The sequence below is a fragment of the Bactrocera tryoni genome, chromosome 1, assembly GCF_016617805.1.
Source record: "Bactrocera tryoni isolate S06 chromosome 1, CSIRO_BtryS06_freeze2, whole genome shotgun sequence".
NCBI classification, from domain to species: domain Eukaryota; kingdom Metazoa; phylum Arthropoda; class Insecta; order Diptera; family Tephritidae; genus Bactrocera; species Bactrocera tryoni.
The window spans coordinates 86,187,685-86,211,535 of NC_052499.1; positions in this window are offsets into that span (position 1 = coordinate 86,187,685).

A 23,851-nucleotide genomic window follows, 5' to 3' on the forward strand; every position below is an offset into this window, starting at 1 on the left:
GACTTTTTTTAAATTAATTTTAATCAAAAATTATTCGGAGGAGAGTCAGGTGGTATCCTCCAGGCAAAAGCGATTATCCAGCATTTGCAATACGGAGGCTAAAACATTTCGGCAATCCTTCCTTCGGGGAACCAGGAACATATTTGTGATAACTAAGCTCAAAGCGATTTGTCGATTTGTAAGGCCCTTATACTCCGTTATCGGAACTTTGGATAGCACAATACAGTGAGATCGAACTCATAACATAACAATCCGATTTTAAATAAATAGTTTTAAATTACTAGGGATGTCTTCTTTAATATCATACAAATAATCAACAACTAATTAAAACCTCTGAAACAAAAACATAGCTTAATATATACATTTTGAAATAAATGATTTTCATTCATGAACTTAATCTCTGTCATTAACACATCTTGCCAATCTTCTCACGTTGACATAATCCGTCTTCGTCATTTAAGGTGAGAAAGAGCCTTTTAAACCCGCTCGTAATCATTGACAGCTACATTTTACATCGCTTTCAACTTCCATCCAAAGTTTACTGCACACACACACCGCACACCTCCTCGTAGCACCTTCCGTGGCTGGAGTCATTTGCATTTTGCCCCAGAGATCCCGTAAATATCCGTGAGTACGACAGCAGGTGACGCTGGCGGCCAAAAAGGACACAAAAAGTGACCCGAAACTGCAAGTGTCAGTCAATACGCTGACAGCCGACTAAATGCCCAACCGTCGCTCATATTTAAGCTGCTAAAATGAGTAGCTCTCCTGGAGCTGAACCCAATACGTCCATAACCCGCTGAGCTTGAACCGAACAGCCTTTATGAAGGGCCAACGTTTTCGGCCACTCCACAAAACAATCAATCTTGCTGAGAGCTTTTTGTTTTTCTTTTTTTCTATCTTCGGCCAGACAACAGCATAACGGCATTTAAATATTGTACAAGAGACAGCCTGCGAAAGTGTCATATTGATTGCAATGATAATTATTGTACACCACCTATTAATAGCCTCTTCCAACAGGCTTACAATTACAACAAACGAGAATAAGAATGAGCCCGTAGAATGTAGAAATAAAAAGTTGAATAAACCTACGAAAAGTGTCAAAGATGGGTATGCGTCGCTTTCGTTTCTTTGTCTGCTGCTGTAAGTAGGCCTAATGATTGATTAGCAATTAATTAGCTGCACAAATAACGGTAATTATACAATGCCGGAAATGTGTCTCGCTCGCCGGAAGGCAGCGTCGTTTACTTTACACTCAAATGTAAACGAACCCAAAATACTCCGGGATATTCGGGAGTACGGCCAAAAAGACAGTCGAAGGGTGTGAGGGCACTATCTGTTGTCTTTATGTTGCTTGAAGTGAGACGCAAAATTTGAATTGGGGTGTTGCTCGTATGCAAATTCAGTGCTTACCTCCAACTCACATCCCAGTGCCTTCGAGTAACTTCATTCCGTCGCTCCGTCATACATTTTTATGCCACAGCATAGAGAATTGCTTATAAAATTTATTACACTATCAATATCTTTCAAACAACAACAATGAACAGAGCACTTTCATAAGTTTTTACTTTCGCAGGCTCTGTTTACTGTTCTTTTTTTGTCCTCTGCAGTGAAATGTGTGTGGCTCATTACTAATTCGCACACAAATATGTGACTCCATTCTATGTCTCCCGTAGGTAGGTTGCTGCTTCACAGATTTGCATTTTATGTTGCGTTGAGACGAATTTTACGGTTAGCGAACTTCGAGGCTGCCGTAAAAATATATTCCTCTAATGGGCAAGGTACAATTGTGCATTACGTTTTGCTCTCCCGATTAGTTTCGCCACAGTCCATATTTTGCGCAAAGTTTTTTTTATCTACGAATGCGGAAAACCAGGGCGAAATAGAAACAGTCGTCACAGTTCATTGCGAAGATTTGCTTTCTGGGCCGATAAGGTTGATTTGCATGATTTGTTTCCCTTTAATAGCTTGTTGTACTATAGTCACACCAATATTGAATCACCCTTATTAAAACTTCACACTCAGCTAGAAATTAGAATTTAATGTTTTTCGCTCGTATTTGTTGTTTCTTCTTCTTTACAGGTTATTTAAGAAACTCTTTGAGTTCAGTTTCACTTTCAGTTAATCTGACTGTACAATTTGTTTCAAGACATCATCTTTACACAACATGTCATGTATAAGAAAACATGTTTATGATGGCTTATGATGAAAACCCCAATCTTAAAGAACACTTAGCAAGGTTGAGTTTGATCGCTGACATGCCTGATCTTTGATCCATTTCAATATTTGAATTTCGAATTTTCTTTTAGAGAAAAATATAAAAACAACAAGTTTCACCAATTAAAGGAAATATATAAAATATGGGAAAAGTTGCTATTTATTAAAACTTAATATGCAACTAATAATAAATAAAATTTCTTACAGTTAACAAAATTTTGGGAAGAGTTGTAATCGTTTAGTGTTTCTTGTTTAACGCATTGGTGATATTCTTTGGAAGATTTGCTATGTTTTTGAATTTTTAAGTCCAGGAGATGTATCTGAGGAAGGAGGAGGCATTTCGCATCGATCGGAACAAATTGTAGTCAAAATAGACAGAGTCTGCGTTATAAAGCATAAGAGGTAAAATTTCCAAATTTTGCAAAAACTTTTCAACCGGCCTTACAATGAAAACCCAAGTGTTGTACTGATGGAAAATTATTTTCTAGTATCTTGCCTCAGCACCAAAAGGAGCTGCAACTATGTCCGAATTTGGTATTCCCGCAATACTAATACGGCTGTGTAAACTGAATTTAAGCAATACCAAAAGCTCCATAAGGATCGGTAAGGACTTCTCCGAACCGTTCTAACCCTACGAGGTTTCAGACAAGGCGACTCCCTTTCATGCATCCTCCTCAATCTACTTTTGGAGAAAATAATTTTAGCTGCAGAACTAAATAGAGAAAATGGGTCAAAAATGGATAAGGAAGCGAAGCATATGTACATATATCTCCTGCCATCAAACAAACAGTCGTCGCACTCGCGACTAGGCTCCCACGTGACTGTTGACAGTCATAACTTCGAAGTCCTAGATAATTTTGTTTATCTTGGAACCAGTATTAACACCGAAAACAACGTCAACCTTAAAATTTAACGCAGAATAACTCTGGCCAACAGGTGCTACTTCGGACTGAGTAAGCAATTGAGAAATAAAGTCCTCTCTCGACAAACCAAGGACAAACTCTTCAAGTTCCCCATCATACTTATCCTGCTATATGGTGCATAAGCATGGACGATGACCACATCTGATGAGTCGGAGTTACGAGTTTTCAAAATAAACGTTTTGTGAAAGATCATGGTCTTTTTCCCATTGACAACGGCAAATATAACACACGATGGAACGATGAGCTGTACGAGTTTTACCACAACATTGACATAGTTCAGCGAATTAAAAGACAGCGGCCACGCTGACCAGATTAACTCTGAAAATATTTGACGCAGTACCTGCCCGGAGAAGCAGAAGAAGAGGTCCTCTACACCGTTGGAAGGACCAGGTGGAGAACGACTCGGCTACACTTGGAATCTCCAATTGGCGTACCGTAGCGAAGAGAAGAAACGACTAGCGCGCTGTTGTTGACTCGGCTATAATCGCGTACGCGGTGTCTACGCCAATAAAGAAGAAGAAGATCTAATTATCTAATTTGGCAATAACTCAATTCAATTTGATGATTATGAATGGTTTGATCCGGTTTTTGAAGCTCGTAATACAGCTACATCCATCTGATCTACCAAATACAAAGAATTACCTTGGTGTCATGGATATTCGGCATTGATTTGCCGGTTACGTAGGTTTAACTTATGATTTTTTGCATTTAGGGTTGTCAAAATGATTCCATTTTTCATCACTAGTCGCAATCCGATCCGATGAAAAATCGCCATTTTTAAATCGTAGAAATCACTTTTGGCATATGCGATCAGTTGCAGAATGTTCCCCATAAACTTCAACCAAAATAAGTTGACTTTCGGTTGAGGTTTTTTTTAATATAGAAATCACGAATGAAGTAATGGTTCAAAATACGATGAAAGTCTAAATACTTAAGTATTGTTTATTTGCGCAGATTGTGGACATATTACTTTGCTTCAGTGCAACCACTTATACTGACCAAAAGCACATTTAGGAACAAAAGTCCTAAACCACAAAAGACGCCGAAGCTTTCAATAGTTCTTGAACTTAAATCTCAAAATTTAAAAACGAAGCAAAAACAACTCAGATTGTATTCAAATTAATTTCCTTTCTTTTATACAAAACTATGTGCTTTTATGAAAAACATAATCAACATAACTTAATAAAGTAATAATTTTGTAGTTTGCACTTAACCTCTTCCCTTGCACTTAAGACATAATGGCACAGCATTAAATGCAACTAGAAGGCATTCTTTATAATTAAATTTTCTCCGAGAGTAAGTGCAACTAAGGAATATTATTATTTTGCTAAGAAAATGTAGTTTACGTTAAGCATTTTTATTTTCGCATCTTTCCAAATTGTTTATACAAAATTCAGCAAATCATCTTGTAAAAAGCAGAAATGTTCCCCCATACACACCCCTGCCGCCTTGACCATTTCGCATAACTCCTCGTTCATCGCTCAAAGGATGTGGATTTCTTAAATGGAGCTTATTAAATAGATTTGTATACTTTTAATTTGAATTCACAACAACCCTGAGCTACGGCAGCGAGAGTATCCTCTATATTATACCTACCCGCAGCCTCACCCACTCCACCCGCATGGAAAGGACCATTATTGCTTTGGACAGTTATAAGTCAGCGCAAAAACAACATTTCCGGCGGCCGGCAAAGAGTGGCTCAGACAGTCAAATAAGAAAAGAAACGTACTTGCAACTTAAACCCTTTTCTTACAAATGATTCAGTGCAAAAACAACAGCAACAAAAGCAGCAACTCACAGCTCGGACGTTTTTTATTCTTGAGAAATTCTTGAAAATGGGCGAAAAGATAAATTTCACGCTGCCGGCAATGGAGCTGGCAATAAGAAAAACTGCGTTGTAATACAAGAAGTCTTCCTCATTCGTCTTAGAACTGCAAAAATAAAATTAATAACCGAATTTCTTTCTGAGTGCAAAGCTGAAACACTCAAAGGGTGGCGCTGCACTTGTGCGTGTGTCCCTTTTCCCCCGCGAGGCAAGGTTGAGAATAGGCTTTTACGTCTTAGGCTGGAGATGTAGTCTTCACTCTTCAAACGAGCATACAAATAAGGAGTATAACGGCACTGCTGATTGACTTTATAGGTATGAACGCGAAGATAACGGGTGATCCAAGTAGAGGTACTTTTTTCAATAGCCAATTCTTGACAGATCACGCGTGAGTAGTGTCAAGCTGTAGTGTTATTTTTGTTCGGTATTGTTTGGCATTTCATCATGGAAAGACTTACCTGACAACGTTTACAAATCGTTCAACTTTATTACGAAAATTCGCGTTCTGTAGAGAATGTGTTTCGCGCGTTTCACTCATTTTATGGTCAATATAATCTGCTTACTGAGCTTACTATTCGCAACATCATCACCCATCTAGAGACCTAGCGTTATTAATTGGATAATATTCGACCCAATATATCACGTAGCTGAGATTATATACGAAGACCGTGGACAATCGGCGTTGATCGTAGCAGCTCAAACTGACGTATGGAACGACTTGGCGCATTTTACGTCGAGATTTTAAATTGAAAGCGTACAAGAACTGACCTACACAAGCAAATCGCTTCGCTCTATGGGCTATTATAAAGTTCCAGAAGATCCGACGTTTTCGAGCAAAATGTTTTTCAACGATGAAGCCTCTTTCTGGCTCAATTGGTATGTAAATAAGTAAAATTGCCGCATTCGGAACGAAGTGCAACCTAAAGCGATTCAAGAGCTGTCATTTCATCCAGAAAAACAACGATTTGGTTTGATTTGTAGGCCAGTGGAATCATCGGTCCATATTTCTTCAAAAATGATGCCAGTGAGAACGTAACCGCCATCATAACCGACTTTTGATGCCTGAAATTGAAACTCGTGATCTCGGCGACATTTGGTTTCAACATGACATCGTTTCCCTCATATCGCGTCAATCAATGATTTTATTGAGAGAACACTTCGGTGAGCAGATAAATTCACGTTTTGGGCCGGTGAGATTATCAAATATTTCAGATTTTTAAACCAAATTTCTAGCTTTGAAGACTAATTCTCGAACAAAAGCAGAGCTACCTTAGCTACTTTTAAGAACAAAACATACAAATGTCTGAATTGGCACACATTTTTCTTCGGAACTGTTACGGCACTCGGCCGAAACCCTACTCCTTTCACCGAAGATTTGACATTTGCTGAAATAAGAATAGACAAGGGATATCTAAGTGGCCATAGGCGAAGAAACCACAGACGCAGTGAAGGTAAAATAGGGACAAAAGAGGCAGATCGCGACGGCCAAGATGGCAATGGAAAAGCAGCAAAGTCGCCACAGGACAAACACAGTATATATTATTGCTGTAGAAAACACAAAAAACAACAAAAAGTGAAACAAAAAGGCGGCAAATCAAATTTAAATAAAATGAAAACAATTTTCCAAATTAAAGAACAACAAATAACAGCCGCACACACCAACACACCGCGGCGCAGCAATGCAAGTTAGGCAAGACTTTTTTCCCACACTCATAAATAATAATAATTGTCAGTAGCTGTGCTCTCGGAGGACCAGCGCCATGCGCTTCTAAGCGCTATGAATTCGCAATGCGCTACAAAAGCATTAGTGATCAATGCAACAACACAAACGAAGGAAAATTATTTTATTGACAGCAACAACAACACACGGCATCGATTGCGCCGATGGACAAAGATAGTGAAGAGGGCGAGTAAAAAACATGAGGCTTGGCGATGGTGGTGGTGGCAGGCCGCTTGAGAAGCGACCGGAAAGTGACAGCGTTGCAATTTGCGATGCGCTTCAATATCTTTTTTATGGATGTCTGTGGAATTGTTTTTATTTTGCGCCGTAGATAACGGTCACACGCGCAACAACAACAGCGGCGCCGCGCATTCATCGATATTTTCGCAATTACAACCATATCGAATTTCGGCACAAAAGTGAGCACATTAGGCAACCGACCACCCTCCACGAGGCGCACGCACGCACACACACACAAACACATGCACGCACTCACTTAAGTATTTAGCGCACACTAATAGTTTGGACATGCTTGCGAATCCGACGCTATCGACAAGCAATTCAATATTGTTGTTGTGTTGTTGCACATAAATTGGGTACAAATCAAAACATCGCTTTTTACCCTCGCCGAAATCAGTGACCTCCGATACGCAATTGACCCGTTACGCGTTCTCGCACTACCGTGTCACGCGCCGCCGACTCGTACCTTAATCCCTCTCAGCCTGTCGCTCCGTCGGCTTCCGTTCGCAAGGCATCGCTTTCGCCTTCGTCGCGACTCATTTATCCGCTTCTTTTCTTGTTTTCGCTTTTGCACGTGGCCATTCTTCGGTATTATTTACGGTGACAAGCGTTATGACAACAAATTTCAATCGTTGTACTATTCCGTTAATTGCAAAATTTCCGTTGATATTCATTTGTGATAAGCGTAAAGCAATCGCCTGTCGATCGAACTTCGCGATGCATCGCTACTTCTGTTGAGCATTCGTGGCGTGTGTAAGAGCAGAGCGCTCATATTTCTCACCGTGTGCCAATTGTGTATGTACCGTTAATGTCATGAGCGAGCGGAAGTGTATTAACTAATGTTACTTTTTTCAAACAGAAATTGGTTTGGAAGAGTGTTACTGAATTAACTGGGCTGTGTGGTATAATATAGTTCGAAAATAATAGAAACTTCAATGATATTGAAAGAGTCTTTTCCACTTCTATTGCAATACGATATACGTGGAAGTAATAGGCCATGGCTTTACTGACAATGACTCCAATCTTCTTCCTCTTTCTCTGCTTACCCGGAGGGTGATGCGTCGAATATTTTCAGAGTTGGAGTGTTTTCATCCATTCGGACGACATGACCTAGCCGGCATACCCACTAACTCTTAATTCGCTGGACTATGTCGTTTCATCGACTGCGGTATTCACCGTTGCCAATGCGCAAAAATCTTCCACAGAACCTTTCTCTCGAAAACTCATAACGTCGACTCATCAGACTTCATCGTCCATACCTCTTCACCATTTAGCAGGACGAGATGATAAGTGACTTGAAGAGTTTGGGCTTTGTTCGTCGAGCGAGGGCTTTACTTCTCAATTGCCAACTCAGTTCGAGATTTCACCTGTTGGCAAGAGTTATTCTGCGTTGGATTTCGAGGCTGACATTGTTGTTGGTGTTAATGCTTGTTCCAAGATAGAAAAAATTACCTAAGACTTCAAAGTTATGACGGTCAACAGTGACATGGGAGCCAAGTCCCGATTGCAATGACTGTTTGTTTGAGGACAGAAGATATTTCGTGTTGCCTTCGTTTACTACCAGACCCATTTGCCTCGCTTCCTTGTCCTTTCTGGAGGAAGTAGAACTAACGGCGTGGTTGTTGAAGCTAATGATATCAATATAATCGGCGTAAGCCAGCAGCTCCATACTCTTATAGAAGATCGTACCTTCTCTATTTAGCTTTGCAGCTCGAATATATGCATATTTAAAAATATCCTCTGGATATTGTTGGGTGTGAAATATTCAAAATATATTTTTTTTAATTTCTCTATATAGCACTTTTACATCTAGATCCGATATTTTTTTCAAACTAATTTCTTCGAAGTCCTTAAAAACTGTTTCTCCATAAACTATCAACAAATCGAATGGCGGCGCTGCTATCCTCTGAACTCATTGAGCCTTAACGTGCTCTCGTTTAATTGAACTCATCGAAACAGCTGTCAAAGTGTCAATTTACCATTAGCGAACGAAATAATAAAATGAAAGTATATGCGTAAGTTAAACAGGTAGGCCTCTAGAGATTTCTCGACGCCTACAATTGCATACTTTTCAGCTGCAAACACTATAACACCCTGCGCTTTCACGCATACATCCCCGTGGCCTCTTTGCTCGAGCCAATAATGAGATTCATTACGTATACTCTTTGATTGACTAATAAAATGCAACGTGACTCGTTTTTGAATTCCATCCACGAAGGTGGCGGAGAAATTTACACGAAACTCGCCCATAGCATAGGTAAAACTCGGGCCCTGCGGCATATGTTGGTGTTTGTGTGCCCGTTTCCTTATATCTTATTCTACGTTTTTTCTCCGTACAATATGCCTACCTTTTGCGTTGCTAATTTACACGTTAAGTTGTGTGTCACATGTGACACTGGGCCATAAGTTCTACTTTGTGCCTACGGGTATGCTACATTTTAAGGGCGATATGCTTGCGTTTGCATTGTTTTGATTAGCAATGCGACAGATGTCTTGAAGGGCCAAGATGGACCATATGCCTGAGTAAATGTTGGAAAAGGGAGGATGGAACATAAGACAGAGTTGCTGTAAAAGGAAACTTGGTAACTTTTTAAGTTTGCAAATTAAATTTTATGCGTAAATAGTCGACCTAATTTTTTATGATGGCAATTTCCACTAAAATTTGTTTCTCAGAAAATTTTTTACTTTTAAAGTTGAAGGCTTGACTTGTTTCTGTGTGAGAAAAAAAGTTTTGCTCAAAGGTAAAGGTAAGAAAAAGTCTTTGAAGAAGCATAGGCAGTACATATCCAGTAAAGTAGAGAACCTTGAATTGAAATTTTCACTTATTATAAAACTTATTGGAAACGAAAGACTAAATAACAAACATTAAAGTAAAATTCGGACGGAAAAAAGGAATAAGGTTGAATTTTTAAGGTTTAAAAACGGCATATCTCGAATTCGTGCAAAACTATGAGTCCTATAGAACAAAGTTGTTTGGTAATATTGTAGGAAATGAAAAGATCTATAACTGTAAGTTATATTTTTCTTTCACAAAATTTAAAAATTTATGTAAAAACTACAAATAAGTTTTTATTTTCATCTCAAACTTTGGTCAAACTTACCTTCTTATGTCCAAGCTCAAGCTTGTCTTTAAAAAATAATACTCTATTTATCTTTTGATTATATAAACCACAAAATAAATATAAAAATATATTTTTAAAGTTTATTATTCTGAAATAACTTTTCGTCACTTGCAACAACTTACCTTCACATTTCCACAGAGTTCTTCAGTGTGCTGACACATGCTCGCAAATATGAGTTTATTTCCATTCTCCCGCTGGGCTTGCGGTCATATACACCTAGGAATAGTCTAGAAAAGGTCCGACTGTAGTGAAATGAAGAAAAATAATAATAATAAACTCGCACACGCACACACGCAGTAGCATTTTAATAAATACCTTTCAGTAGGCAACACACCTCCGTACACACACTGCAAGGCCGGCGACACCTCAGGGTTGTCTGCAACCAATGCACACACGCATACACACACATAATAATAATAATGAAGCATACAAACAGGCGGCGCCAGCTAACAATTTGCGAAAAGGTATTGTCACTAAGGGTATGCTCCCAACCACGCATACATTACAGGCACACACACGCGCACATGCATACATAGACTGCTGGATGTGTGGGTGTAACTGCTCATATGTGTATTTACATTTACTTTCTGCTTTTGTCCCGCACAATAGTGTTCATTTCATAGTTAGAATGCTTTGCACCCCAACACTCTCTTCCTCGGCAGCCGCTTCAGGGCTCGGCCCGCCAACTGTGTCCTTAATGTAAGCGTCGGCTGACCACTTCAAGTTTATTCATCTCGTCTTTGGCATGCCACACACATGGGTTCTCGCAGCGACAGCATCTTTGAGAACTCACACACACAGGAACACACACACACCGAGGACCGCCAAGATGGTAAACCGAAATGGTCCCGGCATGTGAACACCTTTTCTCGGTTATGAAATTCATAATTTGATCCGAGGGTAAATACATTTTATTATGATTTTTATGCTCGCATCAACTCGAGTGTGTATGTGTGCGTCGAATGCTTGTGTATGTGTGAGTGTGTGCGGCTAAATGCTCGAGTAAGCAAAATTCAGTCAACCTGGGTACAGGTTGTGTCCTTTTGTTAAGTGGACAATCGCACGATGGCCATGAGTGGACAGATCAAGTGGCCTTCACGCACATCTTCGGACAAACCCACACCCCCTCCCGGGCATTGACAGTCAGTCAACGTCGCTGATGTGGCTCCAGAAGTTGTCTTTGGTTGGGCTTATTTTCCGAAATTTATGCAAACATACATATGTGTGTGTGTGCGGGCTTGTCAACCGTTTAGGTAAGTGCCTTTTGTATATTTGCGTTTAATATTTTGCACATAAACATATTTTTATTTATTTAGGACATTGCCGGCATACACGAGCACACAAGCATTTACGGCGGCAGCAGCCGTGACAGCCACATCAGCATAACAATCGGTCAAAAGCTGGCCGAGGACAATGGGCTGCAGCATTGTCGCAGGAAAATAGGAAAATATGCCAAGTGCCGCAGATAAACGCCGCAAAGTGGCTGCCGGCTAAGAGGCCTAGCAGGGAACGATGCGAACAGCTGCAGTTTATGTTCGGAAGGTAATCTTCGGTAACTTCGGTAATGGAGTGTGCGTTCAATAATTTTTATTAGGTATCCGACGATGAGCGCATTTCGGGCGGGCGGAGGGGGATTAAATGAATTTGGGTGAAAAGAGGTAATATGCGGCTAAGCTGTTGTGACATATTTCAAGGTAAATTGCTTAGGCTATTTTACCAAAGGTATTTTCATGAGACCCGTAAGTTAGCCCAAGCAAAACAAACATTTTATAGTAACATAACAATTTTATCATACTCGTATTCATCTATAAAAACATATTCGGCGAAATTTTTTATTGAAATTATTGCGATAAATTAAAAATTTGTTGAAGCCATAATAAAACCTACCCCTTCTAAATGGTACTTGGCTGTTCGCAATTTTGACTTTTTCTCAGAAACAAATAAATATCAAATGAAGAGCATTTTAGTCTTCAGGGTTTGTCCGGAAAGTAATAGGATTGAGTCGATTTAAAAAAATTTATTGAACCAATTGTTACAATTATTTAAAAACTTTCAAAATAGACTCCTTCTGCGTCGATCTAGCGCTAGCAGCGCGATTTACAAGCATTGAAGGCGTCACGCAAGGCATTCTCTAGAATAGCTTTGAGAACCGAGGTGCATTCTGCTTGGACGAGGAGACGCCGGCGTGTGCCACTCGGAAGACTGCCTCTTTGCCTCGGGATCATACTCAAAGAGCCATAACTCGTCACCTGTGATTACGTTATTCAAAAATTGGGGGTTACTTTCACACATGTTCAAATTTTCTTGGCACACTTCCGCTCGTCGCAATTTGTGGTCGTCAGTGAGTAATTTTGAGGCCATCTTCGCGCTCACTTTGCGCATTTTCAAGCGTCATAAGCCACGGATTTTGATAAATTTAACATCTGGGCAATTTAACGAATACTTAGTCAACGCTCTGAGCTCAAAACTTGGCGCACAGAGTCACATTGTCGCTGTTTGTCGAAGTCGCAGGTCTCCCAGCAAGGTCTTCATCAGCGACCTCTTCCCGGCCCTCCAAAAGGATCTGATGTCACCGAAGTACACCACTTCTTGCTAAAGCAACATCTGGTTAAGCCTGCTTGATCATATCAAACGTCTCTGACGCAGATTTACCGAGTTTCACAGATAATTTAATCAGGTACCTCTGCTCAAACTCTGAAAGTTAAAAATCAAATCAAAAGAATGCTTACTAAACATACATACATATATAACTATACACAATAATTTCCAACACTTTTCCTTTCCTAATATGCTAGTAACGGTAAATTTAATAAAATTTATATTTTGGTGAGCACAAGTAGGAGAGCAAACAAATTTAGTAGGCGTTAAATAGTTCATATTTCATTCCGTCGTGCTGCTTTCTGCCAGCCGCAAATGGTGGCAACAATTTACACAGCGAAGTGATGACAGCAACGAACAACGAGCGGCAGAGGCACAAAGCTCAAGTACTGCATTTATGAAAATATAATTATATGCGTTTATATTTATATAAATACGTATAGTAAATGTATGTAAATAGCGTTAGTAGGTATGTTTGTATTGTTGAGGCAGCTGTTGCACTTCGAGTATGCAAAAATGCCGCTGAGTGACGCAGACGAATCTCAAACAATTAATAAAATCTGCTGAATGAAATCAGCAATGCCAAAGAGAAGGAGATCAAATTCGAATGCAAAGCAGGTGCTTAGTACATTTTATAGATATTTAACTTTATTATTTTTCACAAAAAATGTTTGGATGATTAGATGTTGATGCAAAGTAATATTTATACCTTCCTTTAGCGCAAAGTTTGTAGCTCACAGAAAGAAACAACGGAGACCCTAAAAAAAAATATATAGGTATATACTACTATGAGCAAAAAATAGTAAGACTTTTCCATAATTTTAAACATCTTAAGTTGTTCTTCAAAATCTATTTCGACCCCCTCAAAGTAATTACTCTTGGCCTCAATACACTTGTACCAACGTTTTCCCAATTCTCGAAACAGTTGCTAAAGTCAATTTCCGCAATAGTCATGTCTTCAATTGACTCAAAACGGTTTCCCCTGAATGGTAGTTTGAGTTTGCCATAGCCAGTAGTCACATGGAGCTAAATCAGGCGAAAACGGTGCTTGCGGTACGATATTGGTTGAAAATTTGGCGAAAAACTCACAAAGAATAAATGCAGTTTGCGACGGTGCTCTATCGCGGTGCAAAAATCAATAGCTCCCATAATTCCGACCTCTTTTTACGAATAGCTTCGCGCAAACAACACTCAAATCATATTCCTTGTTGACAGTTTGGCCAGTCGGAAGAAATTCTAATTGCACCCTCCCACGATAATCGAAGAAACCTGTCAACATAACCTTGATTTTTGACATGCTTTGACGTGGATTAATGCTGTTTTTTCGGCCTCGGCGCACCATTGCCACGATATACGGCCGATCAGTCATCTGTTTCCGGGTCGTAAGCATAGATCCAAGACTCAACGAAGCATTGTTTTCAAGACATTAACGTAAAGCCGTTTTCCATTAAACTTCTTTTCTTTTCACTTTTCTTAGGCCCAAATGATTTTTCAATTTAGATTTCAGTAATCCTTCTGATCGCCACTTATGCCAGTAAGATATCTGACTGTTTGTCGTCGACTCTCAAGCACCAATTTCTTTCTTTGGTTTGACGAGATGATCATCAGTTGATGTTGATATCCGGCCTGAACGTGGTTCGTCGTCAAAGCGTTCTCGACCCTCTTTGAATAATCTGTACCAATCAAAAACATTTGCTCGTGACAAGCAATTATTACCGAAGGTCTTTTCCAACATTCTGAACGTAGCAGCAAAGGGGCCGATAAACTCCGTTTAGGGGGAAATTTTAATTATTATGATACTAAGAGTAAAAACAAAACTAAATACGCCTCATAATCATTTCTTAAATCCAAATGTAACTTATATATCCACACCATAAACATTATTAGAACATTTATTTCGCAAACATTTGAGTTTGGTAATAATAGAACACTCATCTAAGCCTCAGATGTTGAACGTGCCCTCACACTATAATATCCTTTATTTACATACCTTAATATGCGATTCGAACTCAAATAAAAATAAGAATAAATAAAAATTGTATTTTACAGCACTCACTTCACGAAGCTCGCGTCTCTCATTACAAAATATTGACTTTTCAACTAGAAAACAGAACAATAAAATTGAGCAATAAACATTAATGATTTAACACACATATGCAACATTTATGCGCGCGTCTTACAATATTTACCCGCTCTGGAAGCCATCAGCTGAGTGGCCCCGGCAGCATCTGGCAATGGCCAAACTGGACCTCTCCGCCTTCGCTCCGGCGACTGCTGCGGCCGTGAGTCCTAGTTAAAAATCTACTTAAATTACTCTTGACATTTACGACGCAAATAAAAACACTACTTTTTATGTTATTTCATTGACAAAGACGTCGGCGGCATTTTATAACTTCCACCATTAACATTTGCAAATGGCGTGCAACTCCCCCCCAATTGCTTCTCCATGCATGTAGTTATTCGTTTGTGGCATTTGTGTGGTTGTGTGGTGCGCGCAACCCCTTCAAGCGGCATTCAGTTGTCAATGAACCGCAATGATGTTCAGGCGCACACTGCTCTGAGAAACTTCATGTTTTTTTGCTTTTGTTTTTGGAATATTGAGGCAAATATCGATATGCGCTGCGAACTGATTGATTTGAAATTATTTTTTGGTGTGAGTGTGTGTATTTGTTGTTCAAAAATTCACCCACACTTGGTCATTAAAAAATACCGTTATTCCACTGTATTTTATTAGCAGGGGGTGCTTACTTACTCACATACAAATATACATATAAACTAGTAAACAAATGTTGAAACTCTAGATACTTTATGTGTGGCATGTAAATGAAATGCTTAGCGAACACAAAACATGTGATACTCGAGCACAACTCAAGTGTAACCATAAAAATTACTCTGTATATCCTTAGAATGGATTTAGCGCTTGGCTAAAGTAGCCCAGCGGGAAATTTATTGAATGGAACCTATTTTGCAACAATTTTTTTCATAATTATACTTTGATTGGGCTTTGGAAATCATTAACTAGTTGAAATGGAAAAGATATGAGATCGTCGTCGACAGATGGAATTTTAACCAGCTTCATGGGCTTTTTAAGTGGATTTCATTATTAATACAACTTTTTGTAATTTGGAATAAATAGTAATGTGAAGGCTGCAGAACCTTGCTATAAAAACTATCTTCCATTAAAGGGTGTCAACGTTTTTATTTCGTATTTAATGCCTTGATGGACGGTCCAAGTTTGATTGATTCTGTGAGCGAAGTGAAGTAATCAACTTGGCGAGCACCAGCATTACCCTGTAAGGGTTGAACATGATGTAAAAACCAAATGTAATGAAAGACTATAAAAACGTCTCGGATATAGACATTAATGCAGAGAAACATAACAGTTCCGAATCACTTCTATTACCTTGGTTGGGTCCGATGCCCATCTAAAACCTCTGCCGTACTTAGCGTCCGGCACCCGGTTCCAATGCAACTCCACATTCAATTGACAAAGTTTCAGTTCTAAGTCCTCTCTTGACAGTCAAAACTAACACTCTTAAAGTCTCTCAGAGACCTGTGCTTCTGTATGGCTCTGAACCATGGACGATATCAAAGAGGAATAAGCCGACCTTTAGAGTATTCAAGAGAAAGGACCTTAACAAAATGTTTGGTCTTTTACGTATTGGCGACAAATTGGTATACGACCAGCTATATGAATTACCACGACCTTGATATTGTCCAGGTTACGATGCACAGTGGGTTCAGTTGCTGGCTTGACTATGTTGTGACAATAGAAAATGACGTCCAGCAAAAAAGTTATTGGAAGCGAGAGTCGATGGTAAAAATGGTAGACCGTGTGTTAGGGAAGTAACCAAGTGGAAGAAGCAGAGACAAAACTTGATGACCAAGACTAGAGAGAGCGCACGCATATCAGACACTCTTAGAAGGCATTATCATGACCAATAATCTTCATAAGGATGGTTAAAGAAGAAAATTAAAAATATTCTTCCAAATTTGTCAATAGTTTTCCTACCAGGCTTCAAGGTCCTGTGAACTAGTTTCAAGCATGCATTTTTAATTAATTGATTTCCGTTTTTATGGCTTCATTAATTATCGACTATTTAAGCGAAAGCAAGCAGATGACAAACGAAATTGTCGACAGCTCAAACCTTCACGCTCGCAGTAAGCGCAACACACGCACGAATGTTTTGTGGCATGCAGCAAAAATAGCTTTATATCGGCGGTTGAAGGTTCACAGAGTTTAATTTTTATGTGGCCCTAGAAAAGAGCAACGTTGGCAGAGATAAAACAACGAATATGAGGCATATAAATATACACTGAAGTGTTCATAAAAAGGAGTAAATGCGAGGCCACACACACACCCATCCTTACTTGAACTAGCGGAGACCGCATTAAGTGAGAATTCCATACAAATTTGAATTATGCATTAGAAAGTATAAAACAGTTTGTTATATCACCGATTCAAGTGCGTTATAAAAATAAGCACAAACACAAATCTATTAAAATTTTATTAACAAAGATTTACATATCTAGACTATTGGGACAAAGTGTTCAAAAGCAACACGAGGACAGTGAAAATGCGAATAGGCGCTTATATTGGACCTGCTGTCGAACGAAGTAGTTCTTATGTGGAGTAGTTGCGAACTAGTTTCGTAGTAAGGTTTGGATTAAAGTTTGCCTGACTAATGAAAATAGATTCAATTTGCAGCTACTCTTTTCCCGAAACCTTTTGGTTTGATTGATTTTCAAGGAGTCGATAGATGGCGAAAGAATCAAATTATTAATAAGAACCTTAGATAAGAATCAACTCAGATCAGCTCCGAAACAAAGATTACCATGGCATACTTCACTTACTCCTCTGAACCCAACAAAACACACTCTCTGGCTGATGTTTTCGCTAAAATTAAAGATATTTATGCATAACAGGGGTTCTGTTATTGGTAACTGGTCCAAATGTGCACTACTTGGGACCAGACTGCTCCTGCATTGGACTCAGAAAAGCACGCACTCACACACTAACACACCAACAGGCGGATGAGCCTGCGGGGAAAGGAAGCGCGCGGCTAACGGTGCATTTAAAGCCCACATACTTGTATTTGTTTCTAATTTCGAACGCTTGTAGACAAGCATTGGCTCACTCATTAAGCATTCAATAGCAGAATTTACGACACAATGCCGTACGCAAGTCGAAAAGTGTCGGAGTGACGTCTGCCGAAATCGAAACGACGCCTCTCATTGCAAAACGGTAATAAAATAATAATCTTTACAGCAAATGTATTTAATATTTTTACAACATTTTCATATCCTTTTTAGTGGCGGCTTGACAAAGATTAAGCGCATCGCCTTAATTACGCGGCGGCCGCCGGCCGAGAGACGCTGCCGCTGTGATTTCGTGATTTCTGCACTCGCTGCCATTGAACGTATGGTGATTATGGCAGCTGTTTTGTGGCTGGCATTTCAATACATTTAATTGCACGCACACACACACACTCACACCTAAACCGATATGAAGATACGTATTTGCAGCCGAACGCATTTAAAATATGTATCTGTGGAAGTCACAAAATTTTTACGATTATTGATAGCTGGTGCCGCGCTCATAAATTCACTTTTAAATTATTATTCAAGCACGCAATTTTACTACAGAATTAATTCAGCGAAAATCTGTGCGTTTATCAATTACAAGTGGAGATGGCAACTTTGCATGGAAATAAGTAAGAGTGTGTGCAGCCTTCTAAGTATAAGGCTAAACAAAAAAGCCTACTTATAGAGATGGACTTACAGTTACTACAGATAAACCACTTAAACGGGGGCATGTTGAACTGAGACCTCGAAATCTTGTAACTCCTTAATCGTATTCAAATGCGACCCATCTCAGTCATATACATGTACATATACCCTTCTCAATAATTTGTTAAGTCAAAATTCGAACTTTTCAAATCAAATCAAATCGAGGTTTGCGCTTAAAGTTCCAAACAGTTTCTTAGATCTTCTATTAAATCTATTCTAGAGAACATAGTACAACTTCAGAAGAATGCTTGCTTCAAAGTATGATTCGGCAGTTGAAGCATTGCCGAACGGGGTCATATTCAACTTACAGTGCATTTATGGAACATTGCGTTCAGAGACATGGACGTCATCTAAAATACTACTACTTGTTTCGAGATTATTTGATGAAGTTAAAACACTATTCCGACGATATTTTTTTTTATGGATTTATTTATTCACAATCTATCAATTAGACAATAAGTAAATTAGTTAAAAAAAAATATTAAAACATAAATAGTTGAACTCCAGTGAGAACAGCTATTATATTCAAAATTCTATAATTAAGAGTTTATTTACAATATTTACAAAGCTTAATCTCTAAAGGTAAAGGTAATCCGACGATATGTATACCCTGAACAGGGTATATTGAGTTTGTCACGAAGTTTGTAACACCCAGAAGGAAGCGTCGGAGACCCTGTAAAGTATATATATAAATGATCAGTATGTTGAGCTGAGTCGATTTAGTCATGTCCGTCTGTCTGTCTGTCCGTCTGTCCGTCCGTCTGTCTCTATATATACGAACTAGTCCCACAGTTTTTAAGATTTCCTTTTGAAATTTTGCAAACGTCATTTTCTCTTCAAGAAGCTGCTCATTTGTCGGAACGGCCAATATCGGATCACTATAATATATAGCTGCCATATAAACTGAACGATCGGAATCAAGTTCTTGTATGGAAAACTTTCCCATTTGACAATGTATCTTCACCAAATTTGGTATAGATTATTTTCTAAGGCAACAATGTAATCTCCGAAGAAATTGTTCAGATCGGTTAACTATAGCATATAGCTGCCATACAAACTGAATGATCAGAATCAAATGCTGGTATGGAAAGCTTTCATATTTCACAATGTATCTTCACCAAATTTGGTATAAATTATTTTCTAAGGCACCAATGTAATCTGTGAAGGGTATATTAGCTTCGGTGCAGCCGAAGTTAACGTTTTTCTTGTTTGTAATAAATTTTTGAATTGCGGCAGCCAAGCTTTTATAATTTTTGGAATATTGTACAATAATGAAGACACGTTGTTCTTTCGCATAACGCTCCATTTTTTTGTCATGGTTCAACTCGGCTGAGTACTTTAACAAGTTTTTACGAGAGATTGAAAATATTGTACTGAAATCTTTAGGAACTTACATCTTGTAATTATTTGTATTTTTTCTTTGGATTCAATCCTCAAAAACAGTTGGTATTGTTCAAATAGCTAAAAGAAGTATACTTTGTTTGTTTTGAAAGATATAGATACAATAAGCAGTTGCAGTAATAATAATCGACCGGATTTCTTACTTAAAAAATAGCTAATGAAAGTGCAATTTTATTGTAAAGAAATGGTTGCAAATGAATTATTCGAAGTATTGCCCATCGCTACTCACAACTTTTTCCCATCGTTCTGGCAAAGCTCGAATACCATTATGGTAAAGCTTTTAATCTTCTGATGCAATCCAAGAATCAAGCCATTTTTCAATGACGTCTTGTGAATGGAACTGCTTCTGAGCCAGACCATGTGTTATCGAACGGAACAAATATTAATCGGATAGTGCAGTATCTGGGAAATATGGTTGGTTGTGTAGGGCTCCCCATTTAAGCGTTTACAGGTGTGATTTTACGGGTTTGGCAACCTGAGACGGAGCGTCGTCATGTAGCAGAATCAAATTTTCTAGTCTTTTCTGGTATTGAGGCGACTTCTCGCGCAGTCTCGGATCAATCGCATCTATTAGAGTCGATACCTTTCCCCAATTATCAATTCGTTCTGTTTCAGTTGCTCATAATAAATAACACCAGCCTGCTCCCACCAAAGCATAACTTTCGCAGCGTGAATATTTGGCCGACTCGACGACATTGAAACAATACTGAAGCAAGCTCTTTTTGAGTTTTACACAGACCCTCATCGGACAACGTCGCCAATTCACCGTCTTTGAATGTTTGGCCCGTGGCACGTTGTTTCACTTGGGACAGCAACTCCGTAAAGTTTATAGAGCTACCGATGTGCATCAGATTTTCTTGACTGAAAGAAGAAAATCAAAACTTTCCGCAAATGACGAAATATTCACACAACTAAAAGTATATGACACATGAACAAAGTCGCTAATGTTGAAATACTGTTTCTTTTTCAAATGCCTTTTTTAAGTTTTCCATGTTTTGGATATGTCAAAACGATCATCACTCAACCCCTGGAGCCATCTACAAACAGAGGGAACTTAATTGCGTATTTGAATCAGCACATTTTTTGGAATCAGTTAAAGTGAATATTCACCAGAACCAATTACATTAAGGAGAAATTTCTCAAAAGTAGTAAAAAATTGTGAGGCAATGAACACTAAACCGAAAAATAAGGTACAAGGATCGAACGTATCTATTCAAAAATTTTAATAGGGCATGGCCACTCCCGCTCTCGCAAGCATCATTAAAACTCTTAAGATAATGGATCGGTTTTAATCAAGCTTAGTGGATATCCCATATATTAATGTGACTTAGAAAACATATACGAATCCACCCAACAGAAAACTCGCATAGAAGGATTTCCGTGATCAGAAACCTTTCCGTGAAATACCGATGCAGAGAATATATTTTCCTTCGAGTGGCTATAATATTTGTAAGTTGGTAGACTTGCTGAGAACACATCTCTGAGATATCTATGCGCTTATAACTCATTTCCAAAAATTCTCAACAAAACTGCTTAACTTCGACAGAGCTTCAGTCCGTTTTCAAAATAGAAATTTTAATTTAAATTTCCCACCAAAAATAGTGATATTTTGGAAAACGAAAAAACAAACTTGAAGAAAATAAAAGCTTTTTTAAGTGGGCAGGCATCACAGCAGAAGTGTGCTCGGCCGCAACTCCATCCATTGGCTGCGCTTAGGCACCTTGACGATTTTCCGCGCAATTTGTGCCTTCTGCAAATAAAAATGAGAAATTTCAAAGGTAAATAGCGAAATTTCCACAAATTTTTACGCGTCCACGACGAGAGAAAGTGACGAGCCGTCGCAGACCGCCCGGAAGCGCATTCGGTGAGCAAGGCGAAATTCACTACTCGTCCTCATAACTTCGTGCAACTAAACATGTGTGGCATATGTGCGCGCCTCGGCAACTCTGGTCCACTTAGGCAATGCGGCGCGGTGCAACGCGGCATTTAATTTTTACGAGTGATCGTAAATTCGTTTCGCAATGATCGTAAAATAATTTGTGCGTACGCATTCGCCAAATGCGAAACGCGAAACGCGAGAGCTGCTGTCAAACGGCGATCGCCAAGCGGTGACGCCTGCACTTGCGAGTGCGTGAGCAATGACTGGAATTTGCTTTCGTTTTTTACCGTTACTCTATTATTCTTCGCAATTTCCGTAAGTGCGTAAGCAAATAAGCAGACGCACTAAAGCACTTAACGGTTTTTAGTGAATTTCGATACTTTTATTTTGGTATGCGGTGCAACAGTGTTGCCAACGCCCACGCACACACACACAACCACACATGCGCGATTTCATTTAAAATTGCATAAATTCAATATCTTTGCGAATTCGGCGAAGTTGCATAAATTTACTTTCCGCCGAAAATGTTGCAATGCTCAGCGCATTCTCGCCTAATTCATTTAGGCATTTCATAATTCGGCCACCAGCGAAAAGTCAGCGAAAAGTCACGTAGTGTCCATAACAAACATGAATGCATGTGTGCGTGCGTGTGTGTGTTCGCGTATTTATAAAGTATGGAATTGTTTCGTGGCAAATTCATTTGCACTTTTATGTGTTTATAATTGCGCCATCAAGTCTACCGCGTCCGCCAATTCGGCTCAGGAGTGCAGCACTTCGCTTGCTTCTACCGAAAGACGCACATAGAGATGCGTCTTCACACACACCCTTACATGCACATATATTTTCCCGAATGATATTTGCATTGTGCTGCTTTGGGCTCGGTCTCTATTGTCAGCGCTGTCAACCGCCTAAAGTCGTAAATTCTCCCGTAGTCCCTGGACCGAACTCCCGCTCAAGCAATGATTGACAATAATCGTTCATCGATCAATCAATCAGTCATCAATCGTTCCGCCTTCAGTCAACTTTCCTTTTGTTTAATTAGACACTAAATATGAATGCACCACGTACTTACGAGAATAAACAATGTGAGATGAACTCCGAGTAAGCGTCGCAGAGGCGCTGGGGTAGCCAGATGTCGACAGTTTGTTTATATTGGCGTTGATATTCGTTTGGTCCAACACGGAAATTACAAGCAAATATATTTATATGTGATTTCGAATATATTCAAAAATTGCTAGTGGAATGGTAATGGAAATCTACTACAACTCTTCAGCTTTATATCAGAATCGTGGGAACGCAGCAAAGATTGTAGAAAAATGCCACAAATTAGCGATTTAAGTGGGTTCCCGTCGTTTTATCATTTTAACCCAACATTTATGTTCGCATGATTTATATTGAATGAAAATACTATGTAATATTTCTCTCAACAGGAGGTACTCTCGTAAAGCAGGGACTTCGAAAGTATATGCAACTCTACTAATTTCGACGAGTTGAAGCAATATCAAGTAGAAGCAACTAATACCGGAATAATCAAAAGGATATAGAGATAAGAATACTCAAATGAAAACCCTCATTCATGGATATTTCAGGAGCTAGTAGAAGATGTGAACAGATTTCGTTCCAAGTTAGTTGAGTTAGTGTGTTTTATAGAAATTTCAAATCATATTGAGGGAGTATTATATTATAAAATCGGTGAAATTATATTTAGATAAAAATCGGTCAAAATTTGGAAATGAGAGTAAAACGTAAAAGAAGAGCTCTTCGCGGTTAGGAAAATGTGTTCTTTTAAAATTCTGACACTCTCGTGAAAACTACACAGTTTCATGAGGTAGCTATTTCCACAACTTTGTGACCCATTGATTTTATTTACAAGGAGGTATAAGATCTCAAACGTGCCTCTCCCGTCTTTCGTAGGTTCACTTATTCAACAGTTGATAAGGTGAAATAGTCAGCAAGGGCTTATCCTTGATATACAGCTTTAAAAGAAGTTAAATATTGAGGAGACAGTAAGGAAGACATCGGTTGCCTTATATTGCTGTGGAAAAGTTATAAGGAAATATGAGAACTCTTGCCAAAGATACTGTTTTGCTCTGCGAAACCGTACTCAAACCAATATTTTTCTGCAACACATTTATT